At 40.6% G+C, this 14017-nt stretch overlaps 1 pseudogene; it reads left to right on the top strand.

The window, feature by feature from the left end:
• Nucleotides 1–2825: 2825 nt before the first annotated feature.
• LOC107807523 ((-)-camphene/tricyclene synthase, chloroplastic-like) lies at nt 2826–5834 on the top strand (annotated as a pseudogene).
• Nucleotides 5835–14017: the final 8183 nt, after the last annotated feature.

Genomic DNA, 14017 nt, shown 5'->3' with positions numbered 1-14017 from the left:
ATTGGGAATATCTCGAAACATAAAATAAGAAACTTGATACAACCATACTTGAAACTTACGGGAACATCATGAAATTCAATTCTAAGAGAGTATTTTAGCTAACATACATCGCTTTGAACTTTTCTTAAATTACTACAACGTTCCGAAAATTCTAGAAATCCCAATCTATTTTGAGACATAACAAAATTGAACACAAATTAGGAAGGTATTCATGGTTTCAGCTCATTTGAGTATTTTATCATACACTAGGTGTGCATCAAGGTTTCAAGGTCCTTTTATGGAGGATTCCATCATCCCACAACCCATTCTTTATCAGTTTTAGCTCAATAATTATCCTACACCCTTTGATAACACATGCATGTAAATAACCAACTCCCATACGCAAGAATCATTTTACTAATTACCCAATTCTAGATAAAATTCGAAATTGAGGGTTAGGATGTAGAATCTTATCTCTAGGATGAAGACCTAGTGAGTTTTCCTTGTTAATCTTCCAAAATTCGAGCAAGAATTGAAGAACCAATTGTTGAAGAACTCTCTCCCACTCTAGGGCACTCTTTAACCCTCAAAATGTTAGATTTTTGCTCAAAGGATGGTACAAATAGTCTATTTAACGAAGTAGGGTCGGGTTATAAAAATCTCAAAAATGAAGCTCCGGAACAGGATATGCGGTCGAATAGAATAGGCCGCATAATTGGCCTCCAAAACTAGGCATGTTTGACTCAGTCTGCGGTCATTATAAAGCCCACAGACCTATTCTGCGGTCGCATAATGCACCGTAGAATTGGTCTGCGGTCTCATAATGCGCCGCAAACCTAATCTCCAACTTGCCCATTCCCGCCTCACTCTGCGGCCATTATGTGGTCCGCAAAGTGATTCTACGGCCGCATAGTAGGCCGCAGAAATGCATTTTTCTGCCCAAATATTTTTTCTTCTACTTTCCAACGCACTGTTCAACCCAAAAAGTTCGAGCCGCAGATTTTATACAATCTTCAAACACGTAAGCCTATTCCGGCACCATGAAATCTTGAATTCATTTGTAAAATTTTACGGGGCTTTACACTTAAATACTTCAAAATTTTCCGGGGTGTTACATCAGCCAGTTCCCACATGCAGAAAATACAACAGTATTGTTATTTTATTCGCCTTTTCTTTCTTTCTTTCTTTTTAAGAATAAAGAAGTATGGCATAACTTAAAAAGTTAATGAAAAAAACTTACTGGACATCTGATGAGGTTTTCACTCTCTTTTCGAGAACATTATTCATCAAGCTAACAATCACATCATCGCTAGCCACCAGAATATGGGATATTGATGTTAAAAACATTGAAGGACCTTATAAATGTAGGATGTGAATCTTTAGAATTCATTGTTATTCCTTATGAATGCTTAATATGAAAGGGTGGAAGCTAAGTAACGACTATTTTTGTAACATAATAGTTAGTAAGCATTAAGTTTATGAAACAGTGAAATCGTAACCGCCATTTTTGGAATACAACCGTTGGTAAACATTTCTTTTTTCATTTTGGGTAAACATTAACAGTTTAAAGAGTATAATAAAATTGGGCAATCAAGGAGAGTCAAGTCATTATTGAGCTAATTTACTTATATAAAAATGAGAGAAAAAAGATAAATGAGATCCTTGGCCAAAGAGAGGTGCCAAGTCACCTTGTCTATTCCCTCTTTTTTATATATATATATATTGTTAGAGTGTGCATGACCTTTGATTTTGATTGGTCTTAGGAAGGAATTGGATTAGACATTTAAACTGAAATTATTAATTAAGGTTTTTTTTGGGGAAAGTTTTTAATTTTTTGTTTTTGGGCCTCTTGGGTTTCTATGTAGAAGTGTTTAAAGGATTAGAAGAAGGAAAATTTGTGAAAGGAGAAGAACAGCTTGAAGGAGGAAGGGGAGGGGGGACCGGGGTGATGAAGATGAAGAATGGGAGGGGCTGGGGGCTGGTTTTTGGCTTTACTTTGGACTATTACGCGCCCACTTTTTCTTTATATTTAACTTCTTCGCCACATAAGCTTTTAGAGTGATATTTGTTATACTAAAAACTGCTTGGGGATCCAATTACCATATTTAAAAAATCTCTCCACTCATAAAATTTGATCAAATTTGAACAAAGTAGAGATGCTATTTATGGCCACCTCCATAAGACCTGCAACTCCTTCTCTTTCCTTTTTCAGTGGTAGAAAGGCATCACTTATATCAAAAGCCAAAGCCTGCAGCATGTCTAAAGCTAATTCCACTAGTCCAAAAGCTGAACCACCATTGAGTCACAGCTCTATTCCCACAAATATGAATACCCATAGGCGTTCTGGGAATTACAAACCTCCTACATGGCATTTCGAATATATCCAATCCATTAACAATGATTATGTGGTACAGCCTGTTATTATTAAGTCTTTCTTGTTACTCAAAGATAATATATACTAATATCTCTGTGTACTATATTTGCATGGATCAGAATCACGTGAATATTTTATCAAATGATCATTTTATTAGTAAGTTAATGTTTTTTCTTAAAAAAATTGCGTACGTAGGGAGACAACTATACGAAGCGATTAAATAAACTGAAGGAGGAAATGCGGAAGAAGTTGAAGATGATGGACGATGTTGATGGAGAAGAATTAGACAAGCTGGAGCTGATTGACAACTTACAAAGACTTGGACTGAGTTACCACTTCAAGGAAGAAATCTTTCAAATTTTGAGAAGCATACACCAACAACATATATTACAGAAGGAGGGCAGAAACATAGTCGCGGGAGAATATTCATTATTATACGCTACAGCTTTTAAATTTAAACTCTTGAGAGAACATGGTTTTGATATTTCTCAAGGTATGTACGTACGTACTGTTCATCTGTGCATGTTCTGGGGCCCTTTTTTATGCTCTTATATTCAATAGTCTTAAATTTTGTGCTATTTTATAAAAAGATGAAACATTTGGGGAAAGTCGACCTTGTATACATTTGAATGTTGACATGCGACATACACATATATACATGTGAACCTGCATTAATGGCTAGCTTTAATTGCACTAAATACCCCCTATTATATGATTCAATTCTAGATAAACCCATTTAAATTCATAAAAGGCATTAATAAGTTTTTTTTAACAAAAATATTAATTCTTTTTTTAAAACTTCAAAAAAATCAATATATAAGAACTTTTTATTTACAAGTTTAATTTGTCTTTAAGTAATTATATTTTAATATACTCACTAAAAGATTATACTTCATAAGAGGTGCCAGTGTAGGATTTTCATAGTATATATAGAGGGTGTAAGTATTTGATAACATATAGGGAGTGTGTCCGAAAAGAAATCATACTATAAAGGTGTTTCGTATAATTACCCAAAATTAAGTTATTATAGTATTAGTTACACATTTAAGAGTTACCAATGTAAGAAAAGAAGAACTAAATCATAATCGATAGAGTTATCAATGTTTTGAAAAGAATATACAATCATACCTCTATATAACAATTTCTATATAATAATATTTTAATATAAAATCAAAATCTTTTTGGCACCAAATTTTTTATATTATATTATATCTCTTACTAAAACAACATTTTACCAATTATTAACAACAATAACCATTTTTATTGCAGTACGTTTTTTTGTAAAATTATCTCTCTGTATATAACAATCATCTTTATAGATATATAGCCTCTACGATTACCAATAATCGGTCTCTATGACAAAATATTATGTGTGTGTGTATATATATATATATATATATATATATATATATATATATATATATATATAATTAAAAGATCTCATTACGTGAAAGATTTGAACATATATTTAGATTTTTCCCCCTTGTTTAGATATATTGAACAGTTTCAAGATTGAGGACGGTAATTTCAAGAAAAGTCTTGATAAAAACCCAAAAGGATTGTTGCAATTGTACGAAGCTTCGTTTTTTACTATAGAAACAAAAAACACTTTGAAATCCGCTAGAAGAGTCACAAAGTCGGAGCCGAAGAATTAACAACAACATTAGCCCGCCATGCGTTGGAACTCCCTTCACATTGGATGATGTTGAGATTAGAGACAAGGTGGTACTTAAACGTTTATGAGAAAATACCAAACGCTAATCCTCTTCTGCTTGAGCTTGCCAAGTTGGACTTCAACATTGTTCAAGCAACACATCAAGAAGAATTAAGAGATGTATCAAGGTGAGTATCTATAAATATATGTCCATAGTCAATACATAAGTTTACCAAAAATCTGAAGGTTAATTAATTAGGAGGAACTAAAAAAGTATTTTTGCTTAATTATTTAGAACATGTTTTTGATAATTTCTCATGTATAGCATTAATGAGTAATTAATTATATTTAAAGGTGGTGGAAGACCACGTGCCTGGCAGAGAAGTTGCCATTTTCAAGAGACAGACTAGCAGAGGCTTTCTTTTGGGGAGTAGGGATAGTATTTGAGCCTCAACAAGGACATTGCCGAGTAATGCTGACAAAGATCATTGTTTTTGTTACATCCATTGATGATATTTATGATATTTATGGGACTTACTGATGTTGTAGAAAGGTAATTAAAGTAACTATATCTGTAACAATTCATTAATCTTGCGTAACACAAAAAATTATTCAACTTATAGCTAATGATTAATCGACAAACATTTTCAAGAATTGCTTTTAATAATTAGCTTCTCCTTTTCACGTGCGTTCAAATTTCACCTACTTACTCTAATTAATTTACCCCTCTATATAAGTTCTCCTTTCTATTGTTGTGAAAATATAAAATAATAATAAATTCATATGGGAGCTAACAGCAATGGAGCAACTTCCGGAATACATGAAAGTAATGTACCTTGCGCTGTTCAACACAATAAATGAAATGGCATATGAAGTTCTTAAAGTGCAGGGTATCAACATTCTACCCTACCTTTCAAAATCAGTAAGAATTGATATCGTTGTATTTAGATTACATTCTTTTAGTCCCAGAGATTAAACATGCCTATTTTATTAATTTCCTATAAATCTAAATCTGCTATTTGAAACACATGCACGTTAATTAATTAGTGGGCAGATTTGTGCAAAGCTTACTTACGAGAAGCAGGATGGTACTATAATGGACATAAGCCAACTCTGCAAGAATACATGGATAACGCATGGATCTCAATTTCAATTCCTATGATATTAATCCACGCATTCTTCTTAGTTACCAATCCAATTACCAAAGAGGAATTGGAATCACTAAGCAAGTACCCAGACATAATTCGCTGGTCTTCAACAATTTTTCGCTTCGTCGATGATTTAGGGACATCATCTGTATGCTTTTATACCTTTCTTTTACATGAAATAGGCGTAGCAAATCTTGATGTCTCATTTAATTTATTTATTCATGTATTTATTTCAGGATGAATTGAAGAGGGGGGACGTTCCAAAATCTATTCAGTGTTACATAAACGAAAAGGGTGTTTCCGAAGAAGAGGCAAGAGAACGCATACAACATTTGATAAAGGAGACATGGGAAATGATGAACAAAGCTCAGAGAGAAAACTTGCTATTTTCTGGAACATTTGTTGAAATCGCAAAGAATATTGCAAGAACGGCACAGTGCATGTATCTGCATGGAGATGGGCATGGAATTCAAAACGCTGAAATTAAAAATAGCATATCCAAAATACTTTTTGAGCATATAACAGTTCCTAATCCATTGACTCCCAATCCATCCCTATAATTAGAGCTAGATACTAGTATAATTTATTTGTATCGAATAAGACTCTAAACTTGTGCTTGCGTAATACTGTTCGTGAAAGCAGGAGTGAGTCAACTTATAAATTATGCGATATATAGCTTATTTTGATGGTTGTTACCCATCATTTCTGTAATGACCCGACTTGTCATTTAAAGAACTTACGTTCCGTTCGGTGGCTTAAGGTCCCGAGCAACTTTAAAATGTATATTATGACTTGCGAGAGTGGTTAAGTTTGGTTTACGGATGATTTAGGATTTAATTGAAAGAACAATTCTTGTTTTGGAAGCTTAAGTTGAAATAATTGACCGGATGGTGAATTATGTGTAAACGACCCCAAAATAGAGTTTTGATGATTCCAATAGCTCCGTATGGTAATTTTGGACTTAGGAGCGTGTCCGAAAATATTTTTGGAAGTCCGATTCGTAGTGAAATTGTCACGACCCAAACTAACCTCTGTCGTGATGGCACCTATCGTGGAACTAGCCAAGCCGACTCATTTCCAAAACAAACCGATATTTTCATTTCAAAGATAATTTCAAGTGTATTTAACATAAAACCTCCATTTAAAGAGTTCAAATCAAAGAAAAACAGAAGTGCGGAAAAAAAAAGCTCGACATCGGGGTGTCACTAGTCATGAACATCTTCTACAACCTGTCTAACAATATCAAGGCTAACTCAATCTGAAAAATAGCTAAATACAACTAGAGAAAGATAAGAGGGAGAAGAGCAGGGGCTGCGATCGCCAAACAGCTACCTTGCTATCTCCAAGAAAATCTGCAACCAGAACACTCAATAACCGCTACCGTGTCCAGCTACACCTGAATCTGCACACAAGGTGCAGGGAGTAACGTGAGTACGCCAACTCAGTAAGTAACAACAATAATTAAATACTAAGCAGTAGTGACGAGCAATAAAGCATATAACGTTCATATCAGGAAATCTCAGTAAAATACCACATGCTTTTAAAAATCAGGATTTGAGTCAAATTATCTAGTTTAAACCCAGTTCTAGTAAAACAAATCATTTAAAGACATTTTTTCAATAGTTTTTCAAACAAAGGCTCAATGCAAAGTGAGCAAGAAAATGATGAAATCATAAATAGCCCCTCGGACAAACCTCACAGTCACTCGTGCCACTCGGGCATACCTTACAATCACTCTTGCCACTCGGGTATACCTCACAATCACTCATGCCTCCCAGTCACTCAGCACTCGGCACTCTGCACTCGCACTTAGTAGGTACATGCGCTCACTGGGGGTGTGTACAGACTCCGGAGGGGCTCCTTCAGCCCAAGCGCTATAATCTGCACGGACAACTCACGTGCTATAATAATAAAGTATGCTGCAGGCGAGCAGCCTCGATCCACACTCATCCTCACAAATCAGGCCCTCGGCCTCACTCAGTCATAAGTATGCTGCAGGCGGGCAGCCCCGATCCACACTCATCCTCACAAATTAGGCCCTCGGCCTTACTCAGTCATAAACCTCTCAAGCCACTCGGGCATTTCAGTAAAACAGGGCATTCGGCCCAAAATATTTATATGCATCAAAATAGAGTTATACAACTGAGTTATGCGGTAAACAAATATAAACATGGTTGAGTATAGATTTTTAATCAAAAACAGTGAGAGGATGGTAAGAAACAGCCCCTAAGGGTCCAAACAGCTTTGGCGCAAGGACCAAACATGGCATTCAGCCCAATTTACAGAAATTCTTTCTAAAACATATAAGTATCATATGGTTTCAACAAAGTATGCAACTTTACAATTGCTACGGGACGGATCAAGTCACAAAACCCCAACAGTGCATGCCCACATGCCCGTCACCTAGCATGTGCGTCACTTCAAAATAGTAGAATGATACGAAATTCGGGGTTTCATACCCTCAGGACTATATTTACAATCGTTACTTACCTCAAACCTGTCAAATCTCTACCTCGCAATGCTCTTGCCTCTGGACTCGGCCTATCCTAATCTATTCACAATCAGTATAATACCATCAATATATGCTAATGGAATGAATTCCACAAGAAAAGCTTCAAAATTAGACCAAAACCCGAAATTGGCTCAAAAATTGCATGTGGGGCTCACGCCTCGGAACCTAACAAAAGTTATAAAATCCGAAATCCCATTCAATTATGAGTCTACCCATACCAATTTTACCAAAATCCGACCTCAACTCGACCCTCAAATCTACAAATCTTATTTCCAAATTTCTAAATTCCAATCTCCGATTTACACCTCAAAAATCATGTAATCTAGTCGGATTATTCGATTATAATTCAATATTATGGAGTAGAAATGATCACAAGGGACTTACCTCATGTTTTTCTTGAAAATATATCAAAAATCGCCTCTCCTCAAGCTCCAATTTGTCAAAAATGGCAAATGAGACGAAGTCCCTGTTTTTATAATTCTGCCTAGACAACCTCGGTTTTGCCTCGATCTTGGCCTTCGATCGAGGTCCTCGATCCTGGCCCCCGATCCTAGTTCTCGATCCTAGGCCTTCGATCATGGACCTTGACTCTGGGCTCGATCATGGCTTCGACCGTGGCCCTCGACTCTGGGCTCGATCTGGGCTTCGAATCTGGCAGAAGAAATTTCCAACAGAAGGAAATTGCAGCAGCTGTTGTAGTTATATTTTTGATCCGTTAACCATCCGAAACTCATCCGAGGCCCTCGAGACCTCAACCAAATATACCAACAAGTCCTAAAACATCATACGGACTTAGTCGAATCCTCAAATCACCTCAAACAACATTAAACCATGAATTACACCCAATTCAAGCCTAATTTTCTACAAACAACTCCGGAACCTATCAAATCATGTCCGATTGACCTCAAATTTTGCACATAAGTCCTAAATGACATAACAGAGGTATTCCAATTTTCAGAATCGAATTCCGACCCCGATATCAAAAAGTCAACTCTCTAGTCAAACTTATCAGAAATAAAACTTTCGGCATTTCAAGCCTAATTCCTCTACGGACTTCCAAATAATATTCCGGACACGCTCCTAAGACTAAAATCACCATACGGATCTATTGGAATCATCAAAATTCAAATCCGAGGTCATTTACACATAGGTCCATATCCGGTCCATTTTTCTAACTTAAAATTTTTAATTGTGAGACTAAGTGTCTCATTATACTCCGAGTTCCTTCCGGACTCGAACCAACTAACTCGATATAACATAATATAGATGAATAACACAAAAAGAAGTAGGAATGGGGAAAACGGGGTTATAACTATCGAAACGACCGGCCGGGTCGTTACATCCTCTCCCTCTTAAACATTCGTTTATCCTCGAACGGGTCTAGAAATATACCTTGAGTCTCGAATAGGCGTGGATATCTGCTCCGCATCTCCCGCTCGGTCTCCCAGGTGGCCTCCGCCACAGGCTGACCTCTCCATTGCACCTTCACTGAAGCTATATCCTTTGACCTCAACCTTCGAACCTGCCAATCTAAAATAGCCACCGGCTCTACATCATAAGTCATATCACCCTCCAACTGAACCATGCTGAAATCCAAAACATGGGACGGATCTCCAATATACTTCCGGAGCATGGAAACATGAAACACTGGATGCACACTCGACAAGCTGGGTGGAAAGGCAAGCTTATAAGCCACATCCCCTATTTCTGAAGCACCTCAAAAGGCCCAATGAACCGGGGGCTTAACTTGCCCCTCTTCCCAAACCTTATAACACCCTTCACGGGTGATACCTTCAGCAAAACCTTCTCCCCACCCATAAAAGACACATCACGGACCTTCCTATCTGCATAGCTCTTCTGCCTGGACTGCGCCGTGCGAAGCCGCTCCTGAATCAATTTCACCTTATCTAATGCGTCCTGGACCAAGTCTGTACCTAAGAGCCTAGCCTCACCCGGCTCAAACCATCCAACCGGAGATCTACACCTCCTCCCACACAAAGCCTCGTACGGAGCCATCTGAATACTCGACTGATAACTGTTGTTATATGCAAACTCCGCAAGTGGCAGAAACTGGTCCCATGAACACCCAAAGTCAATGACACAAGCACGCAACATGTCCTCCAATAACTGAATAGTGCGCTCGAACTGCCCGTCCATCTGAGGGTGAAAAGGTATGCTTAACTCAACCTGAGTACCTAACTCTTGTTGCACGGCCCTCCAAAACTGCAATGTGAACTGAGTACCCCTATCTGAAATGATGGAAATTGGGACACCATGCAGGCAAACGATCTCTCGAATGTAAATTTCAGCCAACTGTTCTGAAGAGTAAGTAGTACCAACTGGAATGAAGTGCGCGGACTTGGTCAGTCGATCCACAATAACCCAAATAGCGTCGAACTTCCTCGAAGTCCGTAGGAGCCCAACTACAAAGTCCATAGTGATCCGCTCCCACTTCTACTCTGGATCTCTAACCTCTGAAACAAGCCACCCGGTCTCTGATGCTCATACTTAACCTGCTGACAGTTTAGACACCGAGCCACAAACCCAACTATATCCTTCTTCATCCGCCTCCACCAATAGTGCTGCCTCAAATCCTGGTACATCTTCGCGGCACCCGGATGGATGGAATACCGCGACCTGTGGGCCTCCTCAAGAATCAGCTCTCGAAGCCCATCTATATTAAGCACACATATCTGGCCCTGCATTCTCAGCACACCGTCATCACCAATAGTCACATCCCTAGCATCACCTCTCCGAACCATGTCCTGAAGAACGAGCAAGTGAGGGTCATCATACTGACGCTCCCTGATACGGTCATAAAGAGAAGACCTGGAGACCACACAAGCCAATACCCAACTAGGCTCCAAAATATCCAATCTGACAAGCTGGCCTGCTAAGGTCTGAACATCTAATGCCAAAGGTCTCTTTGCTGCTGGAAGATATTCTAAACTCCCCAAACTCTCTGCCCGGAGACTCAAAGCATCGGCCACCACATTGGCCTTCCCCGGATGGTACAAAATAATGATATCATAGTCCTTAAGAAGCTCCAACCATCTCCGCTGGCGCAAATTAAGATCCTTCTACTTTAACAGATACTGCAGACTCCGGTGATCAATATAGATCTCACAATGAACCCCATACAAATAATGACGCCAAATCTTCAAGGCGTGAACAATGGTTGCTAACTCAAGATCATGGACAGGATAGTTATTCTCATGGGTCTTCAACTGGCGCGAGGCATAGGCAATCACCCTACCCTCCTGCATCAAAACACAACCAATGTCTATCCTCGAGGCATCACAATACACGGTGTAAGAACCTGAAGCTGATGGCAGAACTAACACTGGAGTTGTGGTCAAAGCAGTCTTAAGCTTCTGAAAGCTCTCCTCACATTCATCCGACCACCTGAATGGAGCACCCCTTTGGGTCAATTTGTTCAAGGGCGATGCAATAGATGAAAATCCCTCCACAAAGCGACGGTAATAACCCGCCAAACCAAGAAAGCTCCTAATCTCCGTGGCTGAGGACGGTCTGGGCCAACTATGCACCACCTCTATCTTCTTTGGATCCACCTGCATACCCTCACTGGACACCACGTGCCCTAAGAATGCTACTGAACTGAGCCAAAACTCGCATTTGGAGAACTTTGCATAAAGCTTCTCCTCCCTCAATCTCTGTAATAAAATCTTTAAATGCTGAGCGTGCTCCTCCTAGCTACGGGAGTACACCAGGATGTCATCAATAAATACAACAACGAATGAGTCCAAATAGGGCTGAAATACACTGTTCATCAAATGCATGAACGCTACTAAGGCATTGGTCTGCCCAAAAGACATCACCAAGAACTCATAATGGCCATATCGGGTTCTGAAAGCTGTTTTAAGAATATCTGAATTCCGAATCTTCAGCTGGTGATAATCGGACATCAAATCGATCTTGGAGAACACCCTCGCTCCCTAAAGCTGGTTGAATAAATCATCAATACGAGGCAAAGGATACTTGTTCTTGACTGTGACCTTGTTCAACTGCCTATAATCAATACACATTCTCATGGAACCATCCTTCTTCTTCACAAATAGAACCGGTGCACCCCAAGGTGACATACTAGGCCGAATAAACCCCTTATCAAGGAGTTCCTGAAGTTGTTCTTTCAATTCCTTCAACTCCGCCGGTGCCATACGATACGGTGGAATAGAAATGGGCTGAGTGCCTGGCACCAAATCAACGGCATGCCCGGTAGGTCTGCAGGAAACACATTCGGAAAATCACGTACCACCGGAATAGAATAAATGACAAGAGTCTGTGCACTAACATCCCTCGCAAAAGCCAAATAAGATAGGCAACCCTTCTCAACCATGCTCCGAGCCTTCAAATATGAAATCACCCTACTTGGTACATAATCTACAGAACTGCTCCACTCAACCCTCAGAATTCCTGGCATAGCCAACGTCACCGTCTTAGCGTGACAATCTAGAACATCATGACATGGAGATAACCAATCCATACCCAATATCGCATCAAAGTCAACCATACTGAGCAACAATAGATCCACTCGGGTCTCCAGACCCCCCAATAGTCACCACACATGATCGATATACGCGGTCCACAATAATAGTATCGCCCACAGGAGTAGATACATGTATAGATGAAACTAAGGACTCACGGGGCATATCCAGAAAATGGGCGAAATACGAGGAAACATATGAAAACGTGGAACCATGGTCAAATAATACTGAGGCATCTCTGTGGAAAACTAAGACAATACCTGTAATCACAACATCTTAAGAAATAGCATCTGGTCTGGCAGGGAGAGCATAGAAATGGGCCTGACCACCCCCTGATCTGCCTCCCCCTCTAGGGCGACCCCTAGCTGACTGACCTCCACCCCGAGCTGACTGGGCGGGTGGTGAGGTAACTGGTGTTGTAGTCGGAGGCTGACTCCTTTGCTGAAATAGACCTCCATGACGACTAGCATACTGCCTCCACATATGCCCAAGCTCCCCACACTCAAAATAACTCCCTGATGCTGGCGGCGGAAACTGAAGGGAACCCCTAGCACCGAGATGACTGGTAGAAGAACCTGGCATGGAAGAGCCCTGAATAGGTAGAACACGGGATGAACTCTGAACTGGAAGGGCATTAAGTGATGAGTGGCCCTGATAAGAACTGTGAGAACTATGGCCAGATGATTCACCCTAATGAAATGGCCGAGTTGACTGAGCCTGTCTGAAATGACAACCTCTACCGTGCTGGAACTGACCCCCAAAAGGAGCACCGCTGAATCCACCCTGACCACGAGGCTTCTTGGCCTCCCACTCAGCCCTCTCCTGATCGTGAACAATCTCAATCTGCCAAGCAATGTAGACAACCTCATCAAAGGTAGCACCCAAAACCCGCTCCCTGGTCATGAGCAATTGTAGCTGATAAGTGAGGCCATCAATAAATCTCATGATCCTCTCTCTGTCTATGGGAACCAACCAAATCGCATGACGGGCCAACTCAGAGAACCGCATCTCATTCTGTGTCACAGACATATCACCCTGGCGAAGCCGCTCAAACTGTCTGCGCAGCTCCTCTCTGCGGGATCGAGGCACGAACTTCTCCAAAAAGACCACGGAGAACTGCTGCCAAGTAAGGGGTGCTGCGCCAACAGGCCTACGCCTCTCGTAAGTCTCCCACCATCTGAGTGCAGCCCCAGAAAACTGAAAGGTAGTGAATGAGACCCCACAAGTCTCCAAAATACTAGCAGTACGGAGTATCCTCTGACACCTGTCCAAAAAGTCCTGAGCATCCTCTCTCTTTGTGCCACTGAAAGGTGGTGGCTGAAGTCTCCCAAACCTCTCCAACCTACGCTGATCATCCTCAGGCATAGCAGGAACCACATAATCTTGAGCAACAGCAACCGGCTGGGCTGGTGGTAGCTCTGGTGTCTGAAGTCCCTGAATAACCTGCTCGGGTGTGCGAGCGACGGGAGTCTGCGTGCCTCCCCTGGCCTGAGAAGTGGCTACGGCTGTCGAAATAGAGACCGCTTGAGCAAGGCCAGTACACGCTGTCAGAATCTGAGCTAGGGCCTCCTGAAGGCCTGGAATCACAATAGGCACAGGTGGTGCCTGAGCTGGTGCATCAATAACTGGAACTTGGCCCTGATCTGGGACAACCAGTAGATCTGTAGGTACTGCCCCAACTGCTGTACGGGCTGCACCTCTGCCCCTACCACGGCCTCTACCGTGGCCTCGGCCTCTCGCGGCCCTGGCTGGTGGTACTAGTAGCTGGACCTCCTGACCGGTAGTATGAGTCCTCACCATCTGTGAGAGAATGAAACAACAGATGTTTAATTACTAGAATCAACA

This window comes from Nicotiana tabacum, chromosome 22, assembly GCF_000715075.1.
Source record: "Nicotiana tabacum cultivar K326 chromosome 22, ASM71507v2, whole genome shotgun sequence".
In the NCBI taxonomy this organism is placed as follows: Eukaryota; Viridiplantae; Streptophyta; class Magnoliopsida; order Solanales; family Solanaceae; genus Nicotiana; species Nicotiana tabacum.
Note: the sequence above shows the minus strand (reverse complement) of the source record. Positions and strands in the feature narration are given on the sequence as shown.